The following is a 15564-nucleotide window of genomic DNA, read 5'->3' on the forward strand; positions in this document are numbered from 1 at the left end:
GAGAAACCAAAATACAAATTTTCAATCAAATCGATTGATATGGCCACGACTCTTGTAATAATATAAGGGCCTAGCTAGTGCCCGCTACTACATCAGCAAGTTGTCTAACTTCAAATTTTAGATTCATTCCTAGAGTTCCTTTTAGGCTTTTTTATACCCTCAGCCATATGGCTAGAAAGGGTATATATCATTTAATACGGTTAAAACGTGCCGGTTTCAGACCCTAGTTCCCTTTGGACCAAATCCGTTTCAGGACATTCTGTCTGGCTGGTGCGCACGATAACTCTCGAAGGGAGCATCCGATTTGATCCAAACTTGGTACATCGCAATATTATTGTCAAACTTAGATTCAGTTCGGAAATGGGCAATATCGGTCCATTGCTTCTGGTAAATCCCACATAAAATGTCAAAATTTTCAAAGAAAATAATTTACTGCACAGAAAAGAAAGGATAATCCGATTTTGTCCCAACTTTGGACAAATGGAAATGGAAAATGGACAATATCGGTCCACTCCAACAAGTACCTCCCCCACAAAGGGTCAACATTTGGAATAACTATAACTCTTATAAAATGTGATTTAAGTGTCCGATTGTCTTTAAATTACACACATTCCAATATCTTTTTTTAATTCAAAGTCTGGTGTGAAGATAGAATATTTCGGTCCACTCCTTCTGGTACCTCCCCCCACAAAGGGTCAACAATTTAAATAACCAAAACGGATTTTAAAATACGAATTAAGCATCCGCTTCTCTTAATATTTCACACATCCCACTATTTCCGCTAGTATTAATCGACCGTGGTATCAGAATAAATGCCGAATATTATCGCGAAAAAATTCTGGAGGGTGTATTAAAGCCTTGAGCTCGCAAACATTTTGGCCGCAGACCTGGGACTTTCGCACTCAGCACGCGCCACCCAAGAATGGTTACAAAATGAGCTTCCTCGCTTCATTTCCAGCGCACGATGGCCACCGAAATCTCCGGATACCAATCCGTTGGATTATTGTGTCTTGTGTATTTTGTAAAGCAAGGTTGGCACTAAAAAATACCAAAGTGTCGATCACCTCAAGTAAGCGCTTTGCCGGGAATGGACCAAAATACCGCAGAGCAACATTCGGGCAGCGTGTGGCGTTTGAAGGCCATAATTCGTGCCAAAGGTTACAAATTCGACCAAATCTAAACGTATTCTAAAATCTGATGCTGTTTCCGACATCTTTTAAAAATAATATATATAAAAATTATGACGTTTGACTTTGTTGCAGTTTTTATACTCTCCACCCATAGTATTATATTAAGTTTGTCATTCCGTTTGTAACACCTCGAAATATACATTCGTCTGTCAGTCTGTGGAAATCACTCTAGCTCCCGAACGAAATGAAGTAGACTGATAATCTTTTACTTAAATGTATATTATGTCTGCAGGACTTTTGGTATTGAAAATGGGCCATATAGGTCTACGTTTTGGTAATGCCCCCATATAACGGTATCTCCCGATATTCGGTATTTTGATGATTTTAGCGACATTATTTACCGGAACTATTTCAAATTTGGTATTTGAAGTTCGTAAAAGATATTACAGCATAAAACAGAAAATTGTCTGTGCAGGTCCACGACTTCGTATAGCCCCCATATAACGTTACCTCTCGATATTCGGTATTTTGATGATTTTAGCGACATTATTCACCCGAATTGTTTCAAATTTGGCAGCCTATGACAGAAAATTGCCTGTGCAGGTCCACGTCTTCGTATAGCCCCCATATACCGGTACCTCTCGATATTCAATATTTTGATGACTGTAGCTACATTATTCACCGTTTTTTTTTTAAGTTTCGCACTTGAATATTGTAATGGCCTATGACAAAAGTGACCTATGCAGGTCTATGTCGTCGTATAGACCCTAATATAACAGCTACATTCGGTATTTTTAAGATTTTAACAGAATTTTTAATGGATTTTTTTGTTTTGAGAATTGCCAAAAATCCTTCCAAATGTTGGAGGGTATTCAAAGTTCGGCCCGGCCGAACTTACAACTTTTTTAATTGTTTTTATTTATCTCTGATCGAAATAAATTGAAGCCATCAATGTAAACGTTGTCGTTCTTTTCGGACATTAATTTTGCTGTTCTTTGCCAAACGTTAAGCGGCCAGGAAACATGAAAGCAAGCGATAACTTATGCCGCTGCTCATCATTGCAAGCATGTGTTAATTAAAGAGATGAGGAACAACAACAGCAATAACAATACGAACAATTACAATAATGTTATTGTGCATGACTTGATGGCTGCTTGACGGCTTCTGGTTTGCCAAGCGACCGAAAAAATGAAAATATTTTCAGAAAAATTGCGGTTTGCCAGAATTAAAAATAATAATAATTGTTTTTTAAATAGCCATTTAAAAGTTGCACAGTTGTAAGTCAGCAGAACTGCTGTCTGCGGTTTACTTTGTCTACTTTCACAAATTTGTCCATGACATTCTTTATTTGGCACGTTACGTTTTTGAGATTATATATTTTTTTTTATTTTTTCAAAAAAGCAGAAACAAATTTGTGTCTTATGAAGCCGGAAATGCGGCCAAGTGGATAGAGGCATTAAGATGTACAAAAAAAAAATCTAATTTCAACCGGGCCGAACTTGTGATACCCTCCACCATTTGGAAGGAAATTTTGACGTGGAAGCAGTGATCCGTTGTATCTGTTAATGGTACTAGATCTTGTGATAATAAAAATATTGAGATGTGCGGTATTTGAAGACGATCGAGCTCTTATTTCACATTTGTTAAGAGTTATAATTAGGAAAATGATGGGAAGGTACCAAAGTTTTTACAAAACTGGATGATCGTTTCTTGTTCTATACGGCAAATTATTTTCTGTGAAAATATTAACCTTTTGTGGGGAAGGTACCAGAAGGTGTGGACTGATATATCCCAACTTCACATCAGATCTTGTGTTAGTAGAAATATTAGGATTTCTTAAATTTCAAGAAAATCGGGCTCCTATTTTCCATTTTGTGAGAGTTATAATTATTAAAATTAGGGCCCATCTTAGATTGCCCATCTTCAAACTCAATCGAAGTTAGACAAAAATATTACGATGTACCAAGTTTGGAAGAAATCGGATACTCTTTCGAGTTTTATCGTGCGCACCAGCCAGCCATACAGACAGACGGAGACCCATAGATCGACTGCAAATGTCCTGAAAAGGATTTGGTTCAAAAGGACCTGGGGTCTAAACCCGTAATTTTGTTAAGGCACATTTTGGCCGTATCAAATGATATATACCCTCGGTAGCCATATGACTGAGGGCACATAAAAAAGGGCCGAAAAGACCCGGCTTGTTACTCGCTTGAGGGTAAAAATGTCCTTGTAAATATTCCTCATATTCTTACCAATAATATTGTTGAAGACACTATATTCCTTGGACATGAGGATTCCAAGAATTTCCAATCCGAACATTTAAAAAAAAAATATGGGAGAGAGGCGAAATTACCCCTCTATTCAGATTACTTTGCGATCTAAACTCTATTATTAGCTCTACTTTCATAAGCTAGTGGGTTTTCCTGTAATTATTTTTGTTGTACAGTGTATACAATAAGCAGTTTGTCAAGTGGTTATCGCTCGATACTTTATGATAAAAAAATGTATCGGTTATAAAATATCATAAACAGACATTCCAAAAACTTCGATCGAATTTCACTCCCGCACTCCTGAGAATAGTAAAAAACCAAACGAGCAACCTTATTCGCACGTATAAGGAAGAGCATGCTTTGCTCGTTTTAGAGTGGCGACAAAATTCGTCCGAAAAACAAGAAGATTCTACTCTTGCCGAGCAGTCAAAAGTTGGGCGGACCGGACTATATGATACCCTACACCACTATGCATATTCAGTAGAGCTCCCGCAACAAAAGATTTTATGTGAAGTAGATCATACCACCTATCAACCTTTGGCTTTAGAGCAGTTATTTTTTGGTTTCAGAGGGGACTAATATGTAGCGGAATCATATCCAATTTTGAATCGATTTTCACTAAATTTGATGTAGACAATTTTATCTTTTATACCAAATAACATTGCTATAGAGTGCATGATATCACTTCGAGAAGGATTATATTAAACAAATTAAAAAGCAGTAAGTTCGGCCGGCCCGAACTTTGAATACCCTCCACCATTTGGAACGAATTTGGAAATTTTCAAAAAATAAAATCCTTAAAACATTCTGATAAAATTTTAAAAATACCAAATGTAACCGTTTTATTGGGGTCTATACGACGTGGGCCTACATAGGCATTGCTAGTCATAAGCTATTACCATATTCAAATTCGAAACTTTAAATAAATGGTGAATAATGTAGCTAAAATCATCAAAATATCGTATATAGGGAGGTACAGTTATATCGGAGCTGTGCGAAGACCTGGACCTGCATAGACAATTTTCTGTCACAGGCTGTAGCATCCATTACGAACTTCAAATACCACATCTCAAACAATTTATCAAATACCTAAAATCGTCAAAAAACGGAATATAGGGAGGTACTGATATATGGGGCCTATACGAAGACCTGGGCCTGCAGACAATTTTCTGTCACAGACTGTAGTTCCCATAACGAACTCTAAATACGTCATTTGAAACAATTCTGTTGAATAATGACGCTAAAATCATCAAAATACCGAATATTGGGAGGTACAGTTATATGGGGGTTATACGAAGACGTGGACCTGCACAGACAATTTTCTGTCTTAGGGTGTAGTATCCATTTCGAACTTCAAATAACAATTTTTGAAAAAATTCCGGTGAATAACGTCCGGCTATATGAAAACGTGGGCCTACATGACCCATACACGAACTTAACCTGCCTGCTGGAAAAATAAACATGTGTGCAAAATTTTAGCCATCTATCTGAATTCATTCGAAAGATAGCGTGATTACAACAGACAGACAGATGGACAGACAGACAGACAGACGCTAAATCGACTTAGAATTTTACGCTGATCAAGAATATATATATCTTGTTGGGTCTGACATGAGTATTTCGGGGAGTTACGAACGGAATGACAAAGTTAATATACCCTCCATAGTATGGTGGAGGGTATAAAAAAATATGTATCGGAGCCGAGTTCCTTCAAATAGAAAATTTTGCAAAGGTATTTTCGAGCTCTATAAGATATGTGGTAGCAAATATCACGAAATTTGTTGTACTTGCTTCTAGACTAAATTCGATCGGATGTGCCAAAATTCAGGTCATTTGGACTTATATTGACCATTTGGTGCACAATTAATCCGAAATCGGTTGAAGATATATGTGGGAGATATATCCGGTATTTCTGGGATGTATCTGACATCTGGTACCAAATATCATTGTTGTTGAATGCATATTACGAATGTGAGGGACTTAAGACCGAATCGGATGAAACATACATATGGGAGCTATAGCTATATCTGAACCGTTTTTCTCCAAAGTTGGCGTACCTGCTTCTAGGCTGAATTAGGTGGGATGTGCCAGGTCATTTCGACTTATATTGGCCATTTGGTGCACAATTAATCCGAAATCGGTTAAATATATATATGGGAGCTATACCCAAATCTGAACTGATCTTGATAAAATTTGGCATACGTATTTTCGAACAGTATCTGATGCCCGGTACCAAATATAATTCTTGTGGAGTGCATATTACGAATGTGAGGGACTTCAAGACCAATTCGGCTGAAATATATAGTCCACGTAGAGTGCATATGAGAGCTATAGCTATACCTGAACCGATTTTCACCAAATTTAATGTACTTGCTTCTAGACTGTATTTAGTGGGATGTACCAAAATTTAGGTCATTTAAACTGATATTGGCCTTTTGAGGCACTATTAACCCGAAATCGGTTGAAGATATGTTTCCATAGGGACCGTCCGTGGGCCAAACAAAATATTGTTTGGAAAATTTCATCTCAATCGGATAATAAATGCTACCTGCAGACGGACGGACAGGTGGACTGACATGCATAAATCGACTCAGAAAGTGATCCATGAAGATCCTTAAAAGTAGCTATGGGTCTATCTCTCTTCCTTCTCCATGTTACAAACAAATGCACAAAGACATAATACCCTTACCACTATGTGGTGTAGGGTATAACAAGTTCGGCCTGACGTATGTATTAAGTTCGGCCTGACCTTACTTTTAAAACCCTCCACCATTTGGTAAAGAAAACAATTTTTATAAAAGTATCTGAATTCAAACGTGTTCCACTTTAAACTACAGTTCAGCTTTTCAAAAAAACTATAAAGTGGGCGAGGCCTTTATATGGGGACCATACCAAAACAGGAACCTATATAGGCAATTTTATACTTCAAGGATTGTCTTCTACCAAAGCTTCTAAAATACCAAATTTGAAACAATTTCGTGGGTAAATGTGACTAGGATTATCAAAATACCGAATATCGGTGGGTATCGTTATATGTGCGCTATAGGAAAACGTGGACATAAATATTCAATGTTCTGCCACAGGAGCTAGAACCCATTATGAACTACAAACACCAATTTTTAGACAAATCCGTGCAAATATGTGGCAAAAATCGCAAAAATACCGAAAATCGGAAGATACCGTTATATGGGGTCTATAACAAAACATGGACCTATACAAACAATATTTCGCCACAGGAGCTTGGACCTATTACGACCTACAAATATAAATTTTTAGACAAATCCGTGTAAAAATGTAGCAAAAATCATCAAAATACCGAATATCGGGAGGTACCGTTATATGGGGCTATAACAATACGTGGACTCATATATACTATGTTCCGCCACCGGAGGTAGAACTTATTACGAACTACAAATACCAATTTTTAAACAAATCCGTGAAAAAATCATCATCATCGAAATATCGGATGGTACCGTTACATGGTGTCTATATCAAAACATGGACCGATATATCTCATTTTCATTACCAACCATCCTAGACACAATACAAATTGTTCTGCCAAATTTTTAAGCTCTACGTCAAATAATGTGGGCTCTTTTGTGATTTCAAGAGACAGACAGACAGAAGGACATAGTTAAATCGACTTCGAATTCTATGCTGATCAGGAATATATATACTCTATGGGGTCTACGACGAATATTTAAGGATGTTACAAACGGAATGACAAAGTTAATGAACCCTCCTTTTCAAGATGGAGAGTATAAGAAGAGTGAAGAGAATTCTCCGTATAAAACTCCCACTCTTCGAGAAATCTCGCTCATGAGCAAGTTCCAATCTCGAGGGAAAACGAGTGTATGCGTTTCCGATTAATAATATATTTTTCCAATTTGGGTGGCTTGAATCATTTTCAGTTCCTTCAGTATTTAAAGTTGTGAAATTTTATTGGCAGGAACCAAGGAATATCGAGTTTTCAAATTACTCATTGCAGCGACTATTTCTCTTTTTTTTCTTTTGAATAAACGCAGCATCAATAATTTTCAGCTACTCCTTGTAATTTTGCACGTCGAATTTATCCGCACATCTACTACAATATAACCTCAATTATTCCGCCGCAAATATGTAATAAAGAAAATGGATGCAGGAGATAAATGTGAGGAAGACAACAAAGGAATGAAAGGGATTGAAGGCAAGACATAAACAACAGGAAATATGATGTGTGCTGTCTTCAGTGTTTTCTGTTTTGGGCTTCTGTGGCCGTGGCGATCCGGCATTCATCCATTTATTCATTGATGACGATGATAATAACAACAAAAAATATTAAATATTACTGCTGGCTGGACTTCTGCTTGTGATCTCGAGAAACCAGCCATTAGTTTTTCTGGTGAGCATGTCTTCTGCTGGTCTCCTCAAGTAATATTCTGTCTATTTTGTGGCGAATGCTACTCAAGTGTGTTGCCGGCACTGCTGCTGTTGTTGTTGTCTTTTATATCTTTGATGTTTGAAATGTACACACATATATAAAAATAAACCATAAATAATGGCATTATTGAACATTAATGAACAATTTTTTCCTGAAAAAAATAATCGACGTCCCTCCCTGCTGTCCCAGCCAAGAAGACATTGACTAAATGTCCGCTGCACATCATCAACATCGATAGTTCTACTTCATGGCAGCCGTTTTTGCTTCTTCTTTTTGTGTTTCGTTTTTCTTTGCTTCACAATAAAATTTGAATTGGTTTGCATGCCACGAAACCATGAAATTGGCCAAATGTCTGGAACAAAAGTTATGGGCAAATTTATATTCCACTTCGTGGACTAAATGAAGGAAAATATGTAAAACCATAGCTGCCGTGGCGATTTTTTGCGATTTTATTTAAACAAGTGGTGTTGCAAATCAATTTAATACTCAGCTGTCCATTAAAAATTCACTGTTTTCGATTTATGTTCCGAATTCGCCACAGTAGCTTCTAACGAAGAGGGAAATAATTCAGCTTGTGGCTCTAATGTGATAAAGGCATTAAATTAATAAATTATTAAAGATTGGGATTTCCTTTGGAACTATGACAAGGAAAAAAGCGGCTAAGTTCGGGGGATCGAACTTTTATTACCCTCCACCATTTTGAAGGATCTTGAAAATTTTCCAAAAAAATCCGTCGAAAATATAGCTCGAGGGAAATCCGTTATATGGGGGCTATACGAAGAGGTGGACCTGCACAGAAAATTTTCTGTCATAGGCTGTAGTATCCATTACAAACCTCAAATACCAAATATGAAATAATTCCTGTGAATAATGTCCCTAAGATCATCAAAATACCGTATAAAGGGAGGTACCATTGTATGGGGGCAATTCTCTTCCTTACCCCCTGGAAGAAGTGCTCCGACGGAACTTCTTGTCTTCATTTCCAGACGATTCCATCAAAAATTTTGGCTAAAATCATCAAAATACCGAATATCGGGAGGTACCGTTATGTGGAGGATATACGACATCGTGAACCTATAGGAACCCATATAGGTAATTCTCTTCCAAGGGTAAAGTACTCAGAAGGATGTTCTTGTGCTAATCGTCAGAAAACTCCATTAAAAAAATTCTAAAATCATCAAAATACCGAATATCGGGAAGTACCGTTATATGAGGGATGTACGATACCGTGGACCTGTTTACACAATTCTCTTCTCATCTTAACTCGTTTTCACTCTTACAGAGACGGACGAGCGGAGAGGGCTAAATCGTCTTAGAATTTTACACTGAGAATAGATATACTTTGTTAGGTCTGAATATCGATGAGTTACAAACGGAATGACGAACTTAATATACCCTCCATACTATATATGGCGGAGGGTATAAAAATGGGAGGTAATTTTGTGTAGCTCGAAGGACCATTCAGAAGATATGCTGGCATAATTATAAAAGATCAACCAATCGAATCGAAAAAATACCTGTTACACAGAACGTCTAGCAATGGACTAATTGAGAGGCGCGTTTGGTGAACATTTTATTTCAGGTTCCGGACCGGTCAATTCTCTGCCTAGATCGTGCGAGTTTTTTTTTTTTTTTTTTTTTTGTGGGGAATTTTGTAAAGATTCGCTGGCTTGTTTCGCAAGTTATGACAGATCAAAATATAGAAAATTGCAACCCTTAGTGGGTAAGGTATCGGAAGGGGTTCGCACATATATATCATATTCACAACAGATATTGTATTAGCAAAAATGTTTGTAAGTGTGAAATTCAAGGAGAGTTGGATGCTTATTTCGCTTTCGTGTTTTGTTTTTCAAAATCTTGAACCCTATGAGAGGGACGTGCCAGAAGAAATGGTCCGATCTCTACCATCATTATCACTTATGTTGTGTTGATGGAAAGATTGAGATGTACCAAGTCGGAATGGAATCGAATGTTAATTTCACGTTTTATGAGCTTCATGGGTATTAACATTTTTGACCCTTTGTGGGAGACGTACCACAAGGAGTGGACCATCTTTACACCAGACCTTGGGTTAATACAAATATTGTGATGTGTGAAATATGAAGAGAACCGGGTGCTTATTTCGGATTTTATAATCGTTTTGGTATTCAAAATGTTGATCCTTTGTTGGGGAGGTACCAGAAGGAATGGCCCGATCCTCTCCATCTTTATAACAGATTTTGTGCTGATAGAAATATTGAGTTTTGTCAAGTCTGAATGGAATCGGATGTTACTTTCGATTTTTTTAAGCTTTACGGATATACAAAATTTTGACCCTTTGTGTGGAAGGTACCAGAGGGAGTGGATCATTATATTCTATCTTCACACCAGATCATAGGTTAATAAAAATATTGTGACGTGTGAAATATGAAGAGAACTTGATGCTTAATTCGGATTTTATAATAGTTTTGGTTATTCAAAACTTTGACCCTTTGTTGGGGAGGTACCAGAAGGAATGGTCCGATCCTCACCATCTTTATAACAGATTTTGTGTTGATACTGCGTGATGTGTGTAGTTTGAAGACAATCGGACTTTTACATCACATTCTATAAGAGTTATAATTATTCCAAACGTCGAGCCTTTGTGGAGGAGGTACTTGATGGAGTGGACCGATATTGTCCATTTTCCCACATGGCCTAGCATTGATGCAAATATTGAGATTTGCAAAGTTGGAGCAAAATCGGATGATTCTTTCTCTTTCTGTGCAGTAAAATATTTTTTTTCGTTGAAAATTTCGACCTTTTGTGAGGGAGGTCCTTGGAAGAGTGGATCGATATTGCCCATCTCCGAACTCGATCTAAGTTTGATAATAATATTACGATGTACCAAATTTGGACCAAATCTGATACTCCCTTCGAGAGTTATCGTGCACACCAGCCAGACAGACAGACGGACATCGCTAGATCGACTCCAAATATCCTGAAACGGATTTGGACCAAAGAGACCTAGAGTCGAAAATCGTTATTTTGATGAGGAACGTTTTGGACGTATGAAATGTTATATACCCTCTCCAACCATATGGCTGAGGTTATTAAAATATGACAAAAATCGCCAAACCACCTTAAATGTGGCGGTTATAGTTAGTTATATGGGGCTATATTTAAATGAGGACTATATTGCCTATTTTCAATACCAAAAATTCTGCGGACATAAAATGCATCTCCACAAAATTATTATCAACATACTTCATTTTGTACGGAGGCTTAAGTGATTTCCACAGAAGGATGAAGAGATAATCTTATACTGATCAAAAATATATTTGTGGGGTCTTAAATGTTTATTTCAAGGACGAACTGTAATAGAGAATATAAAAAATCACAACATTAGAAAGACCTTACGAACATTTTTCAGAAAATGTACGTCGTGTACGACGTGCCTCGAAAAAAAGTGTTTAAAAAATCAACGATTATAGATGAAGCTTAAGGTTTTTATAATTTTTTCAAATCTTTTATAGTCCTTATGAATGGAAATCTATGTTGGGTCTTATCCAAGAGAAATCCAATTTTTTTGCCATGAATGGAATGGAATTTTCACCGCAATTTCCAATACCTTTTGCAAAATGTGTTAGCACTTCTTAATTCGGTAGAATGCATGGCGTGATGTATTTTATGGGCACTTTAATCCCTATTCACAACGAGCATCCGCACTTTCTTACAAATCTTATTGCAATATGTTTCGTGGAACTATTTAAGGCGCAAAAACATAGATTTACCATGTTCTAATTACCCAGCTAATGCCAAACTCCGTTTTGGATGGAAAATGGTAGGTAACCAATTTCAAACAATGGGATATCCTTTTCCGCTTGAAAAAGGCGTTGAAGTATTTTTGTTTCTTATTCTGTGTTTATGAGAGATGAAGCACACCATCATTTGTAGGTCTCATGTGGATTTTTCTACCTGAGTTTTGTGCGCAATAGCAAACGGCCTCCTTTTGTTTACGTCATGTGTGCAAAATTTTCGAAACAAAATGACATACCTACACGAGATAAAATCTAATTGCAGACAACCTCTTTATTTTCAACATTAGCCCGACAAACAAATTAAGGTAAACAAATTACTTCATGTATTGCCAGTGGGGGTTGACAATAATAAGTTATGCCCTGGGAAGTACGCCTTGAGAACTTTCATTTGGGCCCTCAATCAGCCGCAATCTCGCTTCAGTCTTAGTTTCTGTTCAGTGGACCCTTTTATCTGAAACATCTCTAAAATTGAGCGATATTTTTTTCAGAAAATTCGAAAAATTCCTAAGTCTGAAACTCTTGTCTTGCTTATAAAGTTTATATATTCGGAAAGTAATCCTCCAGACTATTTGGGCCCAGTGACAACCCGCTTCATTTTTAAACTCGTATATTCTGGATTTTAAATTGGGCGTTAAAGGTTTAAAATGTTTTTTTTTTAATTATACCCTCCACTATAGCATGGAGGGTATATTAAGTTTGTCATTCCGTTTGTAACACCTCAAAGTATATACATTTTAGACCCCACAAAGTATATATATATATATATATATATATATATATATATTCTTGATCAGCATAAAATTCTATACCGATTTAGCGATATCCGTCTGTGAAAATCACTATAGCTTCCGAACGAAATGAAGTAGATTGAGAAAATTTTACTCAAATGTGTATTATGTCTGCTGGAATTTTGGTATTGAAAATGGGCCATGTAGGTCCACGTTTTGGTATAGCCCCCATATAACAATACCTCCCGATATTCGGTATTTTGATGATTTTAGCGACATTATTCACCGGAATTGTTTAAAAATTGGTTTTTAAGGTTCGTAATAGATACTACAGCCTATGACAGAAAATTGTCTGTGCAGGTCCACGTCTTCGTATAGCACCCATATAACGTTACCTCCCCATATTCGGTATTTTGATAAGTTTAGTGACATTATTCACCGGAATTATTTCAAAATTGGTATTTGAACTTCGTAATGGATACTACAGCCTAAGACAGAAAATTGTCTGTGCAGGTCTTCGTATAACCCCCCATTTAACGGTACCTCCCGATATTCGGTATTTTGATGATTTTAGCGACATCATTCACCGGAATTGTTTCAAATTTGGTATTTGAAGTTCGTAATGAATACTACAGCCTATGACAGACAATTGTCTGTGCAGGTCCACGTTTTCGTATTAGCCCCCATATAAGGGTACCTCCCGATATTCGGTATTTTGATGATTTTATCGACATTATTCACCGAATTTTTATTTCAAGTTTCGCATTTGAATATTGTAATGGCTTATGACAAAAGTTGCCTATGCAGGTACACGTCGTCGTATAGATCCTAATATAACGGCTACATTGGGTATTTTTAAGATTTTTACAGAATTTTTACGGATTTTATTTTTTTTTCGAAAATTGCCAAATGGTGGAGGGTATTCAAAGATCGGCCCGGCCGAACTTACTGCTTTTTTACTTGTTTTTAATTATAATGTTTATACCCTCAGCCATATGGCTAGAGAAGGTATATATCATTTGATACCTCCAAAATGTACCTCATTGAAATAACGATTTTAGGCCCTAGGTCTTTTTGGACCTAATCCATTTCCGGATATTTGGAGTCGATCTAGGGGTATTCGTCAGTCTGTCTGACTAGTCCGACAGATTTGGTCCAAACTTGGTATATCGTAATATTATTATCAAACTTAGATCGAATTCGGAGATGGGCAATATCGGTTCACTCCTTCTGGTACCTCCCGCACAAAATGTCAAAATTTTCAGAGAAAAGAATTTACTGCACAGAAAGAGAAAGGATAATCAGATTTTGCTCTAACTTTGAAAATCATAATATTTCCATCTGTGCTAGGTCAAGTGCGAAAATTGACAATATCGGTTAACTTTATCAAGTACCTCCTCCACGAAGGGTCCAAATTTTGAATAATTATAACTCTTATAAAATATAATGTAAGTGTACGATTGTCTTCAAATTTCACACATCCAAATATTTTTATCAACCCAAGGTCTGGTGCTAGGATGGAATATATCGGTCCGCTCCTTCTGGTACTTCCCCCACAAAAAAAATATTTCCTGCACAGAAAAAGAAACGATAATCCGATTTTGCTGAAACTTTGCAAATCCTAATATTTGCATCAGTGCTACGTCAGGTGCGAAAATTGACAATATCGGTCAACTCCATCAAGTACCTCCTCCACAAAGGGTCAAAATTTTGAATAATTATAACTCTTATAAAATGTGATGTAAGTGTACGATTGTCTTCGAATTTCACACATCCTACTAATTTTATGAAGCCAAGATGTGGTAGTAAGACGTAATATATCGGTCCACTCTTTCAGGTACCTCCCACACAAAAGGTCGGAATTTGGAATATCCATTAAGCTCATAAAACGCAAAATTAACATCCGATTCCATTTAGACTTCACACGTCTGAATATTTCTATCAACACAGCATATGTTATAAAGACGGTAGAGATCGGACCCTTCCTTCTGGTGACTCCCCCAAAAAGAGTCAAAGTTTTGAATAACCAAAACGCTTATAAAATCCGAAATAAGCATCAGTTTATCTTAATATTTCACTCATACAAATATTTTTGCTAACACAAGATCTGTTGTGAAGATGCGATAAATCCGTCCTCTCCTTCTGATACCTCCACCACAGTGGTTCAAAATTTTCAATATCCATGAAGTTCATAAAAAGCGAAATCAACATCAGATTCCATTCCAGACTTAGTATATCTCAATATTTCCATTAACACAAGATCTGCTATAAAGATGGTATAGATCGGACCATTTCTTCTGGGACCTGCCCACATAGGGTTCAATATTTAAAAAAACGAAACTCTCAAAGAAAGCGAAATAAGCATCCAACTCCCTTCAAATTTCGCACATACATATATTTTTGCTAACCCAAGATCTGTTGTGAAGATGATATATATCTGCGGACCCCCACAAAAGGTCACAATTTTCAATACTTTTATCTGTCAAAAATTACGAAACAACTCAGCGATTCTTTACAACTTGATATATCTGAATGTTTCTCTCAACCAGAAACCTGAAATGAACATGGAAATTATGATTCCGCATAAAATTGGATATAAACGTTCGATTTTCTTGTAATTTTACCTTTGCCAATATTTTTATTTGTATTGGATGAGATATGAAAATGGAATCCTTCGATCGACTACATCTGGTACCCCACGATCATTTTAACCTTTCAAAAAAAAAATTATCACATATCTCATATAAAGAGAAGGAAGTAGTCGATATAGACCAAATCTGGCGCGTCGCAATATTTATATCATATTTATTTAGGTCCGAAATGGACAGTATTGGACCATTTCTTCGGAACCTACTCTATAGTGGGTCAACAATTTGAATAATTATAACACAAGTCAAAATATATTTAAATAATCAAACATTGGCTGAGGGTATTCGTCTGCCCGCAAAATCGACTGATACTTTTTAACTTGTTATTCCAAATGCTGACCCTTTGTGTGGGAGGTACTTGTTAGAGTGGGCCGATATTATCCTTTGTCGCACCTAACCTTTTACTGATAAAAAAATATTAGGAGTTGCAAATGTTGAACAAAATCGGATAATCTTTTCCCTTTCTATGAAGCAAAATATTTTCGTTGAAAATTTTTAACTTTTGTGTGGTGGGGGTGGGGGAGTGGACCGATATCGTCCATCTCCGAACTCAATCTAAGTTTGATAATAATACAAATCTACACCAGGT

Source organism: Musca domestica, unplaced genomic scaffold (assembly GCF_030504385.1).
Source record: "Musca domestica strain aabys unplaced genomic scaffold, Musca_domestica.polishedcontigs.V.1.1 78, whole genome shotgun sequence".
NCBI classification, from domain to species: domain Eukaryota; kingdom Metazoa; phylum Arthropoda; class Insecta; order Diptera; family Muscidae; genus Musca; species Musca domestica.